The sequence below is a fragment of the Netta rufina genome, assembly GCF_964035555.1.
Source record: "Netta rufina genome assembly, chromosome: 10".
Lineage (NCBI taxonomy): Eukaryota > Metazoa > Chordata > Aves > Anseriformes > Anatidae > Netta > Netta rufina.
In genome coordinates, this window is record NC_140133.1 from 18,833,077 (window position 1) to 18,849,733 (window position 16,657).

The 16,657-nt window shown below is 46.3% G+C and overlaps 1 protein-coding gene across 1 annotated transcript in view; it reads right to left on the minus strand.

Annotated features, from left to right (window-relative positions):
- The window catches only part of FOXP1 (forkhead box P1), a 320,759-nt gene extending 304,334 nt beyond the window's left edge, over nt 1–16,425 (minus strand). Inside the window, exon 1 of the mRNA XM_084292461.1 lies at nt 16,309–16,425. The gene's annotated coding sequence lies outside the window, so the exon portion shown is untranslated. The remainder of the gene's footprint in view (nt 1–16,308) is intronic.
- Between the last annotated feature and the right edge of the window lie 232 nt (nt 16,426–16,657).

The following is a 16,657-nucleotide window of genomic DNA, read 5'->3' on the forward strand; positions in this document are numbered from 1 at the left end:
ACAGACGCTGCCGCTCCTGCCCATGCTCCTTGGTGGCTTCTCACCCATCAGCACGTCCCCTTTCCCAAAACAGCAGGCAGGCAGGTCTGCACCCATCCCCAGCCCTACAGGACTCCATCCAGCTCTGGTATAGAAAGGAGGCAGAAGAAACAGCCCAGAAGAGAAAAAAAGCTGGGGATGAAGCCTTGCCACTAGTGCACAGCACCCCTCCCTGCTGCATCTGCTGCTCGGGAGAGGGGCTGCACTGCAGGAGGCGAGACCAGGACAGGGCAAGGTGCGATCCCACCCCACCCCAAACACACCCCCAGGGGACACCCACAAAAAGATGCTGATATTTGGGGCACAGGAGCTGCGGGCAGGCGAGCGTGGCCGAACACGAGGCTGGGGGAGCTGGGAGGAGGCGAGAGCTGAGCCGAGCCCCCGCTGCATGTTCAGTGATTATAAGATTAGTGTGTTTTTATTTAAAGTATTATCCGTTAACATCCCGTATTACAAAAGTAGCACAACAGTATCGACAGGTTGTCAATATTAATAGGAGTGTCTAATGTTATATCAATACTAATTTAATTTCTGTTATCTGGAGGCTGCAGGGCCTTTCGAAAGAAACAGAGGAGCAAGAATGAGAAAGCCCAAGCAGGGACATAACAGGAGAACAAACCATTCCTTCAGCTCCTCCATCGCTCAGTGGCACCCTGCTGTTTAACACAATTACCCTTGTTTTTTTTTTCTTTTAAGAAAAAACACTGCCAACAAAACCATCTTGGATTTTCTTCCAGTATCACCAGAACCTCCGCACTAGCTTCATCTTTTTGGCCAAAAAGCATCTTTGCAGTATTTTTCCTAACCACACGCACCCAAAATCTATAAACTAAATATGTCAGACAACAGCAATTACAGACTGGATGAATAACTCGCCCTTACGAGGTACTGTTGATTCAAAAAAGAAAGATTTCTAGACCAGTAAATGACCTGATCTCATACAGGCACGAAGGATCAAGTTCTTCATCTTACATGAGAAATTTATTTTTGGGGAGGCTGTTAGAGGTAAAACTTCTTGAAGACAAGGTTCAAGTAAGTGTTTCTGCAAGTACAGGGTAAGGACAAGAGCTGGTAAGTGCAAGGGGCTGGAGATGAAGAGGGGCAGATGGACAGGAGTGCCACACCGCCCTGCACCTTCCATCGCTTCTAGAGCACTTTAGAAGCGAGGAAGACGGGTCCACGATTACAAAACGTCAAACCAAACAAAGTAATTGAGCTAATTATGTAAACATTCATTATTAATAATATTAAAATATCCTGGTTTGCATTTTCTTTCGGTGGCAGAACGAGCAGCACCCAAGAACCCAGAATTACCACCTAAGAACTGAGTGAGGGCGGAAGGTGCCCGCACTGAAGACGCGGTATCGAAGAGGAAGATTTCTCTTGCTTTAGCACATGACTGATCCGAACTGTACTCGCTACAAAGCATTAAGTGGGAATGCAGGGAAAAATATTCTTCTCCTTAAATACATTTCAAATAAAGTGATTTACGGTTTTCAAACTGTGAAGGAGAGAAGTGGAAAAGAGGAAGGTATTGGGGTAGGAAATTGGCTTCCCTCGCGATACTCCCTGATGTGTGACCGGTTCCCGCGGGCGGGCGAACCCTCCCTCCCCAGTTAATTAGGATGCTGCTTTGCCAGTCCCCACCTGCCGGAGAGCCAGGCACGGGGAGCCCCACAGCAACCCACACCCTCATGATTTTCATCTCTGTGCTAAACTGCAAAGGGTAACAGAACCCAAACTATGCTTCAACTCCCTTCAAAATACTTCCAAACGCCACGCCAGTGGTGGGTGGGTGGCAGACCCCAAGCCCCCCCCCGCTGTCGGTCCCTATCCCAGTGTATGGTGAAATCCTCCAAACCCCCAAATTAGAACAAAGCGAAGCAATGTTTAAAATGGAAGTGGGGAAAAAATCAACTTTATATTGCAATTAAGATGTTGACTTCTCTCCCCAAATCTGCCTGAGCACGAAGAGATGCTGTGCCGTCCCCACGAGCTCATTTCCAGCTTAACAGAAACTTCCACTCCAACAAAAATCTACCTTCAAACAGATCTTCTTTTGCTAAATAAGCCCATTTCAATCACACAGATTAACGTTAATTGGTGGCTGTGAAGAAGCCGTGTCTGTCAGGTTGTTTCCCAAAATGACAGCGAGAAGAAGAAAGGCAGAAAACGAGGGAAAAGTCTGTGGCCTTTGAAAACCAGAGGACTGCACTGCTGCACAAATCACTTCCAGGCAGCTGGGGCTGGAGCCAGAAAAGTATCTTTGAAAGCAAAAAAAGAACCAGTGAGAAAGCAACAAACAAGCAATGCAATGGGGGGAAAAAAAAACGTACCATGGGAAGTTAATCCAAGAGGAATACCATAAATTAGAAAAGGATAAGAATAAAAATTAGGAGTTATTGGACAAGGATTAGCGTAAGAGAGGCAGCTTCCTACCAGGATTGAGCGGCTCGTGCACAGCGCAGCCGAGGAGCTCAGAGGAGGCAGGAGGAACTTGGAGGCACGGCGATGCCGCTCAGCCTGCAGACTACGAAAACAAATTAAAGGGAGGCTCCAGGGACCGAGCACCCTCTGGGGAAGCCCTGGCCACGCTGAGAAGCAGCTGAAGGGACGAGCACAAACCTCCCTAGCCTGGCCACAGAGGTTTCCCTTGCTGCTTTAAAGCTCCAAACCTGCCTATTTAGGCTTCCACGCACAACAGCATCCCCAGAGGACGTGTTCACTCCCCGTCTTCAGGCTGGGTTTGGGCCACAGCTGCCCTGCTGTGGTGCGGCCCTGCCCAGCCTCCCACCCGCTCCTTGGGGACGGCAGGAGGAGCGGGGCCAGCAGCAGGCAGAGCCGACGGGAGCAGCCGCAGCCACAGCTCATAACCTGCCTGATGACTGCCAGCCACCAGTGATTTGTAGGCATCAAGCAGATTATTATTTTTGAGAGAGCGAGGAGAGAAGAGGGGCACCAGCTTAAGGTGTTGTTGATGAATGAAGATGAAAAGGAGGTTTTAGGGTGAGAAGTGTTTGTCTAGTGTGACCTAAACCGCTCAAACCTCATTTGATAGATGATGGACATTTATTCCCTGCTATGTGTCATTTCGAAGTCTGAGGTTTATATTAAACAAGAAGTCTTCTCCTCCTAAGTTGTTCTTCCCTCTTCCCTGGAGTTTACACACAGCACAGTACCTAGAAATGCAATCACATTTAGTTTTTATAATAAAGTCATCTGGTCACTAGTAGTACATATTGGAAGACGCCTTTTATTGTTTTTCATTATGTAATTGTGTGCTTCATTGCTTTTCATCTGTTTTTTTCTTATTGTGGGAGGTGGCACAGCCCAGGAAAACCATTTCCCTGGGGATGAAGCCGTAAGGGCAGCACCACCGTACTCCTGCAGCCCGTTTTCCTGCTGCGGTGCCCCCCCCGCAGACACGAACCAAGCCGAGAGCCCAGCTCTGCGCCAAGGCAAACCCTGCTCCTCCACCCACGAGGCTCACCCCTACCCAGAGGAGCTGTGCCCAGTACTTAGCTGAAGTAGGTAAGGATGCCACGCACAGCAGCTGCCTTAATCACCGGGGAAAAGGTTTTGGAAGCCCTGCATTTAGGTCAGCTGCCATCCTCCTCCTTCCCACGCGGGCAGCAGCAAGCCGGAGGGGCACAGGGAGCACAACCCGCTGCGACGGCTCCACGCATGTGCACCCGCACATCCAGGGATCCCAGCCCAAATGAGGAACTCCCAATTAAAAACCAAAGCAGGAGGATGCTGTCCCCCAACCACTTCTACTGCTTCCCTTATCCTTCAGCAGGTTTCATCCAGGCAAGACGACAGCGTTGTATGGGAACCCCTGGGCTAACCACAAGGAAAACCAAGAGAGCCGTGCTGCTGAGAGGATACCCACACGCTGCTGGGGCTACCGGAGAGACTCCTGCAAGAGAAGTGGAAATGAGAGGCTTACCTGGCACTGAGCCACGCGTGAGCAACTGCACCACACGCGCTGCAGCCTGAAGAGCAGGGCAGGGATACGGCTGGAGCCAGCAGAGCCCTGCACCAGCACGTCACGGGCTGAGAATCGGTGAATAAAACTCGAGGACAAAAGTGCTTCCCCTCCATATGCCCTGAGAAGTGCATCTTTGCTCTGGATTTCAGTTTGCTGCCTTACAGGAAGTTGATGTTTGGAAATAAATAGCCTGTAATCTGAAACAGGTTTTCTACGAACAGCTAATGTCACAGTTTTTAATATGAGGGTTCCTCACTACCAGGAGACATGATCATTCGGTTATAGAAGTTTACATTCCTATATGCTAAAAACAAACACATTATGCCAATAAATTGTTCAACTAAACTACACTTGATGTGCTATGTCCCTGTTTAGCATTCACGCGAGGCACTGCAGCATTTAACTGCAGGGTAGACTTACTCATTTACCACAACCATTCCTTTAAGTGTGCCCCCAAATTTATTTTCTCAGCGCTTGCTCGCTAAGATTGTTTTCAGTAGTGTTTTTTCGGGAGTTCATTTGACTCAGGATCTCAATTAGAGGAGAACACCACAGCTTCACTGAAGCTGCCTCTCTCCACCAGCACGTTGATTTACATCCAGCCCTTGCCCCGACCGAGGCCATCACCTCTTCTCTGTGTCCTGCCCAGGGAAGGCAAACACCCTTGCTCTGAGATGCAGCAGTCTCCTGCCCCCCAAACACACGGACCTCTTGCTGGTGCCCTTCCTCTCCCCACCATCCGCAACAGACAAATTCCCAGCGAAGCCCGGCTAAGTCCTTGAAGACCCCACAGGAGCGCATCCGAGCTCAGAGCAGGAAGCCTGGAGCTATATTCCATCAAGTCGCTCCATCTCACTACACTTTTAAAGCTTTAAAAAAAATATCAAATTTCTATTGAATTTCTCTCTACACAGCTGCATCTGTAATGAACCCCCATAAAAGTTAAAACTTACATTCAGTAATCATATGCAATTGAAACATCATAAAATGAGAAGTCAAGGAACTGTATGTGGGCTGCAATGACTTGTCTTATTGTATTCATTCCCTTAATAAATATATCTTAAAAATAACCTCACAGTCACACATTTGCAATATAATATAAAAATAACACTGGATTCAAATTATTAAACAGGTAATTTAATAGAACGAGAATTGAAATGTAGGACAGTGTGCAACTTTGTGCTATAGGAATGGGATGATTTTAGCCAACACAACTATTTTTCTTTTTTGCATTATCTTTGCATTTATAATACTACAACATCCACATAACCTTGACACTGTAGTCACCTTAGTAACAAACAAGTGTAGCGTTCCCTTATAATTGAAATCCCAATGGGATATTTGATTCGAGTAAAACAAAAATCAGAGGCCCTACTCCGTCGCTTTTGTCTTAGTCACACGTACGCAGGCTGAAAGGATCTGAACACGGGTGTATTTGTACAGGATTAAACCTACAAAGTTCAACCACTTAGTTCTAATTTAACACAAAACGGAAACAAATACGAGACCTTTCAAAGATGCCACGCCAAAAAGAGAAGCGAATTATTGAAGTTTTGCATCCGCACATCAACACAGCTTGGAAAATTCGCACCAAGTGAAGGCCAAAACTCAACCTGAGTGACACCAGGAGCGCAGGCACAGCGAGCACACCGTGCCAGGACACCCAGCCCTGCCGGGGAGCAACTCATTTCTCCTTCCCACCGCACAGGGGTCCCTCCTGGGGCAGGTCAGGCTCCTGCTCGCACGCTCAACTCAATAGCTACGTGCCCTTTGAGCTGCGGTGCTCTAAGTGGAAGGGAAAGGACAGAGCTCCCAGCAGGGTGCAGAAGAAGGAAGACCTGAACCCCTCCAAGTCAATTGTTTTTCCTTAACCGTGGCCAGGAGCAGACACCTCAAGGTGGAAGAAACATCTTAACACGGGGTTTTTATCTCCGGGAGAAGGGTTTTCTGCCTGACCCTGCGCTAGCTTCAACCCAAAGGGAGAGAATTGATATTCCTCCTTGCTTGTACAAATAAATAAAATGAAACTGCTCCGTTTAAGGTATCCACAGCCCAGCTATGCTTTCTCTTCCCACCACTCCAACACCAAGCAGCTCAGCAGACCTGCATATCACCTCCAGCACATCACCTCCAGCACGTCGGGGCAGCCTCGACCCCTTCCCATGCGTGGCTCCGTGCCTCCAGCCGGGGCCGGCAGCTGCCAGGGCTCCGTCCTCGTCCTCACGCTTCCACCAAGCCCCTGACGAGCATGATTCAATTAACGTCGCCTGGAAAACGACTCACACAGCAAATGAGAGGTGACAAGGAGCCAAGGCAGTAGCACGAGGCCAGAGCAGCCCGAGGATGCGCGGGGAGGGATGCTGGCCGCAGAGGAGGTCCAGGCACGCCGGGTTCCTCCTGCCAGAGGAAACAAGGACTCGTCTAAATGCGGCGAGTTACAAGTTTCTGTAACAATGTGCAAGTCTCCAACATGTGGCCCGTAACGTAGCTGTTGCCATGGTAAATATTCATGTTTAGTGAAAAGTGTTAAATCTTGTATCATAAGTTAAATCAGCTGCCAAGACACATTTTCACAAGTAGGGGAATTTTTGTCTTTTCAGAATGGAATGTTTTTCAGTTGACATTGATTTTTCCCTAAAATAAGTCCCCCAGAAAGGAAGCCAATCACACGTGAGGCAGTCCAAGATCTGAATTACTCTACTCCTGCTCTGAATCATCAACAAGTGTTGTGTGCTAGTGCGTGTGTGCGTACAAATGCACTGCAGCTTCGTAAACCCCATCCTCTTACACAAATGAGCAGTTACACAATTAGGAATATTAAACTAACGGTGCCAGCAGAAATATCACCGATATTTCACGTTTTAGCTGATGAGACTTCAGTAACTAACTTTGCTAAATAAGAAGCATCTCAAAAGAAGTAATTAAGCTTAACCTTCCCTCGTCTTTTCACAAATAAAAGAGTCAGTCCTGAGCCTGAATATAGTTGTTTATGTAGGTCAAGGACAGGAACAGTCAAAGGGTATTTACTCGCTTTTATGCTTCTTGTTCAGTATTTCAAAAGAGGACAATTGGTTTTAATACAATTCTAGAAAGAGACAAGTTAGAATTAATGCAGAAATGGCTACGAGTCCTTGCTACTTCTATTCTTTTAGAAACTGTTGCAAGGAAATCTTTTATGGGTTCATCATCTGCAAAATCACATGTATGTGTCCTTCCACCCCTGAACTACTCAAAATTGTCTCGTTCTAGCACCTTATGGTTAATTTGTCCATATTTAAAGCAAAATGCATTTCCAGTGGAAGGTTCTTCAGAATAAGGGGGGAAAAATAGACGTCCAGTAATTAGCCCAATTTCATTCACAGCAGTGTAAATAACTCCTCTGATAGCAGAGCAACAAAGCAGAACTAGTGCTGAAGTCTGAAAAGGAAAGACAAAGCAGTCATCTGCTCTGAGGCTTTGCAGCCGAAATAAAAGCACTGATAGCCAGGGGCCTCTCTGCCCAAGCCCCCTGTCAGGGAGAACTTCTCCCACCTCCAGGGAGGACTCAGAGCTTGGGTCAGCCTCGCAGCTCCCACTGATGTGGCTCTGCCCTGCTGCAGTCCGTCGCTCCTTGGCCACGCTGGGTTCTCCTCTCCTATGCCCCATCCACGTGGATGTCACCTTGGTTGTGCCTTCTGCAGCGAGGACTTTGCCCAGCGCCGTCAGATTCCTTTATTCCTTCCCTACCTCCGAGTAGCAACAGCTAGAGCCAGTCACATCCTCGTTTCTAAGTTGGGAAACACTTCTGATTCCTCCTCCTCTCTCTAATTATTGCTCCGCAATTGATTTGCCGTGCCCCATGCCAGATTCGCACCTCAGCTCCCCGCATCCAGCCCTTACAACCAGAGCTGTCCTCCCTTCTTCTCCACAACGAGCCTCGTGGACATTTTCTAGCAAGCGAGCTCCTGCTCGCTATCTCCTACCTCTTTCTCAACGGAAACCAGCTCTACCGAAAGGCTGAAGCATATTTAGCACTCCCAGCTCTCTGCTTGTCTCTTTCTTTTATTTTATACGGTTCGATGTTCTCATTCTGCCTTCTCTCCTCCTTTCTCTACCCCAGCGCTACAAAAAGACATCTCCTGTGACACCTTAAAAAAAGATCACTGAATTAACATGACTTACACTGCACGGTATTTTCAGACCAGCCATTTGCTAATGTCACAAACACAATTAGGAAGTCAGGGAAAGAGCTTACAGGAGCAGATGAAAGCTGCAGAGATAAAACGGAAAGCTTTTACCTGCCAAGCTCTCAGGTTAGGGTTCTAGGTTGCCCTCGGATCTAATAAAGCCATAAAAGAGCCATATTAAGGACACGCAGAGTCACATTGCTGTAAATACCAGGCATGGCTTTTTTCATCTGCACATCAACACAGATCTTTGCTACCACGCTTTGTAGGCTGGTAGCCATAGGTGGTTTAAAATCTTGGTATCAAAAAAGGCTCCGAGCATTACTGACAATTAAAAACAGCTTTTACACATGCACAATAACGCTTCTCTTGCTTTAAAAAAAAATATAATATGCATATCCATATTACCATCATAATAAGTGCCACAGACTGACATGATATGATTGAGTATAATGGCTCCTTTGGAGCCATTATGGTCGATCAGTAAATAATACACTTTTGAAATTGTCTAACTACATATTTACACTTGTCAACTCTCATACACTTCAGTGACAGAATTTAAAAGAAACACTGTAAAAAAACTCCAAGAACATTAAACCACGAAAACATTACACTGAAGCAGTATTAAGGGTGGAATTAAACCCACCAAAGCCTGGAAATCCCAGGTGAAGGCCAAACCCCAAAGAACATCGAGGGCAGGCTGCAGGTGAGGGCTCTGCCCGCTGAACCCACGGCGAGAGCCAGCCCACGTGCAGTTGTGCTGCTGTTCAGCTGGACACCGTTCTGTGGTACTTAAAAACCAAAACCCCAAAACTTCAAATCTGGGCCTCTCTTTTGTTGCCTCAGATGAAATTCCCAATTAAATCGAGAAGCATTAGTCTTCCCCTCTGTTGGAAAAGCCCCTGTTGAGACACTGGGAGTTTTGCCTAGCTGAAACACATGGAGAGAAACTTCAGGATCTGACCCCAGAAAAGCATTGTCAAAACAATTTTTAAACAAACATGACAGTGGAACATTTACTATCCCAAAGATTCACTCCATGTGGGAAAAAAAAAAAAAAAAAAAAAAAGACAGGAAAGTTAAGATGTTTTTTTTCAAGAGCAAAATAATGGGTTTGGCATTGGGTTTTTTAATTCATAATTTTGCCTCTCTCTTTCTCAGCTGTAGCCACTTTTTCTCAAAGCGGTGGTGGCAGCGACTTTATTGGTTCCAGTAGAGCTCTGCTGAAAACAATAAGCATAAAGCCCCCGAACGCCGCCTTTCTTTCTGCGGCGGTCACATCCTGCTGCCCCGCAGTCAATGGGATATTGAATGCTTGCGAGACTTCAAGAGCAGCCCCGGTCCCGCGGCGCCTCCTTCACAACAAAAGGACCCAAAACGCTTCAGACGCTCCGCACTGCGATCCCGAACCGTGCTGTGAGAAGCAGTGATGGATATTTTCCTAGAGCAAAGGTCTTCCTTTCATTTGGATATCCCTGCTCGGACTTATCTGTTACCTCGCTCGTGAGAACACCACCGTAAAGGCTTGGCAGGCTCCTGAAGCTGTTTGAAGACGCAGCCACCACACCCCTGTCAGAAGGGAGTTACCCCTGGCTTTTATTTTCACCTCTCCCCTCCGCCGGCTGATGACAGAGCGGCCTCCCCGTACGCTCGGCAGCTGGGGTTTTAGGGCCGCCGTACAGAAATGGGATTTTCTCGACAAACAACTCCGCATTCTGCTTCCTTGTCTATCTGAAAGAGAGGATGATCTCTTAAGGCTCTGCTGGGAAGGAGTATTAATGAAGACAAAGAGTATTTCAGGCTTTCTCCCCGGGAGCATTACCACGATGACAGGATGATGGCTTCGTCCTGCACAAGTGCTTCACGACCCCGTCCTGGGCCGCAGCAGCTCCTCGGGACACCCCTGCGGGCCTGCCCTGAGGGTGGCCTCCCGCCCCTTCCTCACGAGGCCGGGACCTGCCACCAGCCGGGAGAGCTCTTCTCAGTCTCTCATTTCCTAAGCCCTCCCTGGAGATGTTTGCTTTCGTCTAAATACTATAAACCACGGGACGAGGAAGGCTTAATAAACCCTGTTGCCTTTTCGTGGCGCGCGGCGTCTGTCGGCTCTCACCTTGCCTCGCGGCTCGTGCAAATGTCACAGCCAGAGCGGTTCTTACAGCTCCTCGGGTCGCCCCGCAGTGATATACGCTGAGGTAAACAAACTACTGAAGTCTGGGTATTTTTACTTCAGATGGGATGTAAATCAGCGGATGAAAGCTTGGAATAAACTGGCAGCAAGAGGGCAGCTTATTAAAGTATCCTCCCCCAGCTCAGCGTTCCCGCAGTGTAATGTAGCTGACATAACTTCACACTAAGGAAAAGGAAAAGACTAAGAGAGATAAATATTTCTTCCAAAGTCAAAGACACTCTTCCTTCAAGATGTCTGGCCAACTCTCGTAGAAGGAGAAAAGTGTTTCCCTGCCAAAGGCAGAAATCCACCTGTAAGAAGTTGTGAGGAGACCAAACACCTCCCTGGGGGCTCTGGAGGGGCACAAGCTGCACGGGGACACCCCAACAAGGAGACCAGACACCACGCTGGGTGCCCTGGATGGGCACAGCCTTCAGGGGGACACCCCACCACACCAGTGCTTGTGGTGTGGAGGTGCTCAGCTCCTGCAGTACCACATACAGCACATCTCAAACAGCTGGAGCCAGAGCTTCAGACCAGGGCTCAAATCAGAAAATGGCTGGTCCTGGGCAGAGCTGAAAGCCCCTGGAAAGACAGGTTTTTAAGAGCAGCAGCTCCAGCTCCCACCTAATTGCCTGACCAGTGGGTGCCCCAAACCCACAGCCTCCTCACACCATTATCTCCTGGTAGAAAGATGTTACAGGTTCCCACTCTTCCCTCCCTGCCTCTTTATTTAAAGCCGCTGGTGAGGAAATGAGTCTGCCTTGCTCTACCTTTCTCTCCATCACCTTGCTGTCTGTGAGGACTGGTGAGAAAACATTTCAGCTGCTCTTACACTTCCACAGCATCCATTTCCTGAGGCCTTTATGGAAAAAAAAAAGAAAAAAAAAGGCTGTCTCCCATCTCCTGCTGATTATAGCTTTATCAGATAATAGCAAGAAGCAGGAATGATCCTGTAAAGCTGTTACCAATACCCAAAGGTATCTGAACAACAGTGAGGCAGAGATCGTGCTACTTGCATTTACCTACCGATAGGCAAGGCTGGAACACCTACAAGGTACCAAAGCCCGTCTGTACTTTAATCTGCCATTAGTAGTTTCTGGCTTCTCTGTCTCCGTGTTTGTTTTTTTATTTTACACTTAAACCTGCTGAAATGTACGGCTGCAGACACAGCAATGCCGAGGAGAAGGAGCCTCCTGGTCCCTGGGAGTGCGTTTTCTCAGTGCTGGCTTGACACACAAAATCTGTTTCCTCAATTATGCCTTCCCTCTTACCTATTTTTGACACGATGGTGTGAAAACATAATAAAAGCTCATGGAAAAAAAAAATATCAAGGAAGCTGAGAAAGTAGTTCTTCAAATGATATTTAGAAGCCTTGGCTCACCAGTGCTTTAACACCGTGGGGAGAGCCGCTTGCACAGCCCGGCTCTCCCCTGCCCACCAGCTCCCAGAGCACTGCCATTTCTACCTCCAGCCCATAGGAACTGACCTGCTGGATAAAAACAAATCCCACAACAGAGAACTCCAGCTACAAGAGCCGCTTTGCAGGGGTAACACCCCGGATCCGAGGTGCCGCTGTTGCACACGCGGAGGCTCCCGGCTCCATCGCGCTGTGTGACATCTGCTGCGCCACTCCGGGTTCCAAACAGATCTTTACGCATCCGTAGTAGCAAGTAGGAGATTTAATTTAAGCATAAGCCAGGGCGAAGCCTTGCAGATAAAAGCTCTGCTCAGGACTTGCAGTTCACCACCTTCGCACAGCAAAATCTTTGCCTGTTAAGTGATTTACTGGGATAATGGATATTGTTCGTATGGCAAAATGGATTACTTGAAAAATTGTCCTGAGTAAATCATCATATTTACAGCAAAGTTACGGCTTGTTCTACCACCACAACAAAAACTGTATGTTTGGTTTCATAAATGCCAAGCAATGAAAAATGCCGCTAATTCTATCGGTGTAAAAGTCTACAACAAAGCCTTCATTTTAGGTGTGAGAATATATTTGTACTTAAAAGGCGTGAAATTCCCCTTCATCCCGGTGATGAGAAATGCCCCTTGATGCCCCATCTCCTCCAGGACACAGCCCAAGTGGAAATAATTTTCAAAACTAATAAGTATACGGAGTAACATGGTTAACATTATCCAATGAATTTAGATCCACCTACATGGTATAAATATATCTAGATAAACTGTCACCTTCAGCAGAATTCATTAAAATAATGTTGTATCTTCCTTGTTAAATGTAATTTTTTTAATTGAAATTTAATCTTACTGTATTATTTGGTAGATTTTTAATTGACATTTGTAGTAATTAATTGGTAAGCATTACAGCTTTGTCTGAAGAATTTAAAACTAAATTTGACATAGAGATTGGCCAGCCACTGCTGTGAGGTGCCTGCTGGGAGCATTTCATCATCCTCCCAGCCCCTCCTGCTGATCAGAGGTGGGAGATGATGGTCTCTTTCTTACAGTCATGAATTACATTACTAATGTATTCCATTACCACCACGCAAATGTCATGTTAATTTCTGATCATCATCAAGTCAGACAATGGTTTCCACGCTGGCACCCAGCCAATTAGCTATGTGGAAAAATATTCAGCCAATTATATAACTTGAATTAGGTTAAGGACTCAAGAGAAAGCAAAATAAATGCTTTGAAAATACTTCTGAGATAAAATGTAAGTTGACACTGTCTTCATGTGCTATAGCCGATGTTATACAATCTGATAGGCAGCTGCCAACATTCATAACTGTTTATTAAATCTAGCCTCTCTTTATGGTGGCAGCTAAGATCTGTATTTTTACCAATATTAGGTTCATTGTGTTATGAAAAAAAGACCAAAATACTTAGGAGCATTCACACCAGCTTATAATACATATTATGTAGTATATTAAATTGTTAAAATTGCTTCTTCTCTCCTCCCCCCCAGAGCACAAAGTTCCAGGCAGGAAAAGTTTCAGCAGAACCAAGTCCTGCTGTAGGCAGGGCCGATCCCTGCGGGAGGAAAGGCACCCAGCACACTGCGGCAGGAGCAGGGCACCCCTGCAGGACAGGGCAGCAGGAAACCTGCTGCAAACACTCACAGTGAGTGGTGCAGGAGCACGAGCAGCCACGCAGCCTTTGCAGGGCTCCGCCGATGCCGCCAGCAGCACCGCGCTGCACGACGGGGTTTTTAGTACCACCCCATCACCTTGATTTGTTCCCTTCTTAAGTCAATTTATTGTACAAGCATGGTTATCTCCAATTTAAAAACGTACACAGCACCAATTCCTGGGCTTTAGAAATTTATAACGATGAGCAATTTGTTAAAGCCTTTTACCGTATCTTTCTGTCTCATTTTCCTAGGTGCTGCAATGAGGCAATTCACTGTTCTGGCTGCTTACCCTAGATGACCTTTGTCTGCCATAAAATGGTATACAACTAGATGCTCCGCTTTAAATAAAGCTCTCGCCTCTCCGAAAGGCCCTCCGTATTCAGTCAACACAATCAGCAGAAACCACATTTGGTTACTCAATAAGCTGGAAACTTCTAAAACGCACAAGGCTGTGAATGAATTCCTGACATCACCAGGGACACTCGAGTGGGGAACGAGAGAGAATACCGAGAAGTGGCACTTGCTGCAGCCGGAGAAAGGATCACTCCTTTAAGCTGAACTCTCAAGGAAAACGAGAACAAAAACTGAATTAGCTCAACACGTACCCTCTACAGTCAGTACATTGCTAGGCAACTTACCATCTCCTGATAGAATTATGGCAGAGGGCTGCCCATACATCAAGGTTAAGATGAGCATAAGCACCGGTTTTGGCCAACTGCTCCTTTCCAGTGGGACTGCTCAGCGCTTGTTCATTTCCTAGCATTATTTGGCAATATTTTTTAAGCACCTCAAGAGTCTAATGCATTCAGAAGATATTTTAAAGCTATTATGTGACATGAAAATTTTAAGATAACTGGAAGTAAGTGAATTTTATGGGGAATAGCCGAAGTCTTTTTTGTTGGTCTTGTTCGAGCCAGCATTTGGAGAGAGTTAACAATCCTTTTGGTTACTTTTATGTTTTAATACTGAAGGTATCCGGAGGGCACACAACTCTAACACTTTGTCTTTCCTCAGGATGCTGGTCGGCCATGGCTCCATACCTCTGTAACTCAAACTGTTCTGTCAAGGGGATGCTTCCAAACACCCCGGGGTACTTCCCTTTGCTGCTGCTGAGACCCGACACAAAGTCCCATTACAGGCAGTGCCACGGGGCTATTGCAATACCCCATGTTTTTGCACTTAGCCTATGCCAGGCTCAGCAAGGCGTTGACCCTCAACAGTGACATGAAGAGTAAGATTTGGACTGAAGATGTTATTTAGCATTATTAAAGAAGAATAAGCACAGACTGCTTTAAAGAGAGGCATGTGCTTTGTATATAACCCAAGTTTTCTACACATACTTCACAGGGACAAAGAAGTAATTAATTAGCTAACCACCGTGATTAAAATCAATTGATTCACATGCTCCAGAGCAGTGAGAAATTCTTGCATCACTGGAGAAGTCTGGGATTGCTCTCTGCTCGGGGATCTTAGTCGTATCAGCAAGGTTGGTGATTCAGACATAAAGGAAATGGTAAGAATCTTTCTCTTGCATGCACACTTTGAGCTGCCATATGGGTTTATTCAACTGTTTACTACACCAGTCGGTAAAAACTGAACAGCTATTATAATCTTTGCTAAATGACATGGTAATTATGCTACCTCTGGAAAAAAAAGAAAAAAAGAAAGAAAAAAATGGAAACTTAAAAAAAATCACAATTCACTGATGTGTGAATTTCTCTGTTTTTATAATCTCTGCATTGAAATGCACTTTCTAACACACGGAGGGATATTAGAAATACAACAGAAACACTAATTTATTTTAAAAGAAAAAACAATTTGCGCACCCATTTCCTATGGAATTTAATTACCCAGGTTTCATAGTGTTTAAAGACTTCTTACATAGATCTTCCAATTCTCCTGTAATGTCAGATGGTTCCTCTTTCCCCAACCTCTTTGTCTTTGGATTAACGAAGAAATAATTGCCCCTCCTCTCGTCCCACTTAGTAAATAGGTGTGGAGGTGCAAGAGCAGCAGGGGTAGGAGGAGGGGGCAAGGGAAATGTCCCTGTGCCAGGCTGTGGGGCACGGCCAGGACAGGTACAAGCACCCTGCTGCAGCACAAAGGGGACCAACAGGCGCTCCACTGGCTAACGACATGGGCAAATGGTGACTGCAATTAACAGAGGACGTGCCACCTCTCAGGCCTGACAAAGCCCCAACGTGCAGCAGCCTGGCTTGGCTACCGGAGGGTTTCTCCCTTTGTTCCCCTGCAAGGAAGGCGGCCAGGCCTCGTGGGCAGGCGCACGTGAAGGGCCGGCTCTCCTGTGTACCAGTGACACCATTTTGTCACTGGGATGTAAGTGCAGCAAACGGCGGAGCTAATTATTTGTTGGCAATGGCTCCTCTGAGAGCAAAGCCTCTGACACATGATGGAGAGGAGGCCTCTCCATATTCATATTTAATCATTACATGAATTGCACACACAAGCATGTTTAAACCCCGTCTGTCTGCCAGGCTTCAGTCCCGGGCAGCGGCTTTGCATCACTGAACTCCACTTTCACCACAGAAGCCCTCGCATCTTCACCAAGGACTTGGGGGGGATGTTGGGAAGAAAGAAAGGAAGAGAGTATTTTTTTTTTTGCTGTATTGATAATACTTAACATCATGGATATTTCAATACAATCAAGATCTTGTTTTTTTCATTTAGGGGGGGTGGTATCAGTTAGGAATAGTGGTGGTTTGCTTTTAAGCACAGACAATACAAAGAAGAAACCAAAAAATCCCCTTCATTAAAAAAGGGCGAGGGAAAGAGAGACGGTAAGAAAGAATAAGTGAGAGTTATTGCAAACTTGCATTTGGTGACTCACCAGTTTTACTTGCAGGCATCACACATATCCACTCATGACTCAGGGCAAATATGGGAAAGGATCGAAACCCTTATCATGGCAAATGTGTCGGGAAGCTGGAATCACTCAGAAAAAATGTTCTCAGGAGACTGAAAGACAAAAACATGTTTTAAAACTTCACTTAGTTAGAATCATATCAAAGCCTACCATTTTCCTTTGAAAATAAAAGGCAGTTACAGGCGCTGGAGGTGTGGGGAGCGTTACAGGAATATTTCTACATATCAAACATTACTCTATCACACAGTGGAATTTATTTTGCTTTAAATTAAATCGAAACGTACAGTATTAAGAAAGGTTTTTAAAGATGCTG